Raw genomic sequence first — 1,642 nt, forward strand, 5'->3', positions numbered from 1 at the left:
ACTTGAAGGGACAGCGCTAGCCTGTCTGATAGGGTCACGGTGAACTAGAACTGACTCAGTGGGAATGTGAGTGAGAGAAAGTCGTTGTTGTGGTTCACGATGCAAAGTCTTAAACAGATTTTGTTCTTTAACCACAAAACGCTAATGTGTTCATATGAGATTTTTACTGGGAACTTTGGAGTTTGAAAATCATCCTGGGGCCAAAGTTTTTCTTTTTTTTAATTTAAATTTTATTGTATTAAGTATCCAACTCACCAGATCAAAAAATGGTTAAAAAAACTAAGGCCCAAATGAGGCCCTTTCTTCTCCTTGTGAGTATAGACAGTGATTTGAGATTGCCCTTAACAGTGTTTGAAGTTTCGAGCATTCTGCAAAAAAAGTAGAGAACAAGTCTAGCTAACTCATCAGGGAGAACCTAGACTCAGGACATCTGAGGGTTGGTTCCTGCATGCTTTGTCTCCTCAGTCATTGTCCACAGGACTCTGAGAAGCTGTAGGAATATGCAGGCGCAGGCTCCAGGTCGGCTTCATCTCCGACGTTGTGGAAAAGGACTGTACATCATCGGGCACTGAGCCCTGTGCTCTCCATGCCACCTGGACCTAGCCTAGGGAGCGTGACCTCCCGGGAGTATCCAAGTCGGGCCAAAGCTTTTCTCAAGGTCAAACTCTAGAGGTAAAGGCTGGCCAGCGAGGTTGCTCCATTATGAAATAGCAAGTAATCTGTCACGTGTAAGTCTTAAAATATACCGAAACTCAAAATCAAACGTACCCATCGAGTCAATGCTGACTCACAGCGACCCTTATAGGGCCTGACAAGAACTGCCTGGAGAGTCTCCGAGCTGGTAACTCTTTAATAGAGGAAGCCTGTCTTTCTCCTGAGGGGCAGTTGGTGGTTTTGAACTGCTGACCTTTTAGATCACAGCCCAACGCTTAACCACTATGTCTCCAGGACTCCTGAAATACACAGACCTTGAAATAGACTAAAAATTCTCCCAACCAAGCCCCCAAATATGAGACTTCTGTAGATGTACATATATATTATGCTCTTTCAGGGGAGGTTTACATAAAGCATACTTTATGACTATGAATGCCTTTTAAGATTTGTTATTTCTATTTGAAAGCAAAACCTTGTCCTGGATCAATTTCGTATCTTAGCGACCATAGAAGCTAAAGTGACCCATGCCATAGGGTTTCCAAAGCTCTGGTCATGACAGACTCAGACTGCCGCGCGTTACTTCTTCAGAGGGGCTGATGGGCTTCGACCTCCGACCTCGGAGTTAGCAGCTTAACCATTAAAAGAAATCAAGCATCATTTAAAAGATGCAACGCTTCGAATTGCTCCTATCTGCAGGAGCGGTTCTTTCTTCTGGAAGGTGTGCCTCAGATACACATGTGCAAACTGTTCAGAACGAGACAACAAACCCCCAGTCAGAACTTGGAGGTGCGTTGAACACCTGCCACACGCAGACTGTCTGGCCATTGATGAACACTGGCCAGACACGCACCCTCGTCATCCAAACCAGCTAACCTGGGAGACTGGGTAGTTAGTAGCTGTTGCGTATCACTACTAGCAACCCCTAATGACCTACCTATCTGTGGCTAAGGTTAAAATCATCTTATTTTAAGTGTTGAGGAATGGGAGA

General features: G+C 44.8%; 1 non-coding gene across 1 annotated transcript; it reads right to left on the reverse strand.

Annotated features, from left to right (window-relative positions):
* Positions 1–435: 435 nt before the first annotated feature.
* LOC142453963 (small nucleolar RNA SNORA73 family) lies at positions 436–640 on the reverse strand. The gene has a single exon (XR_012785510.1). It is a non-coding gene; the product is annotated as a small nucleolar RNA SNORA73 family (small nucleolar RNA).
* Between the last annotated feature and the right edge of the window lie 1,002 nt (positions 641–1,642).

The sequence above is a fragment of the Tenrec ecaudatus genome, chromosome 7 (assembly GCF_050624435.1).
Source record: "Tenrec ecaudatus isolate mTenEca1 chromosome 7, mTenEca1.hap1, whole genome shotgun sequence".
Classification (NCBI taxonomy): Eukaryota; Metazoa; Chordata; class Mammalia; order Afrosoricida; family Tenrecidae; genus Tenrec; species Tenrec ecaudatus.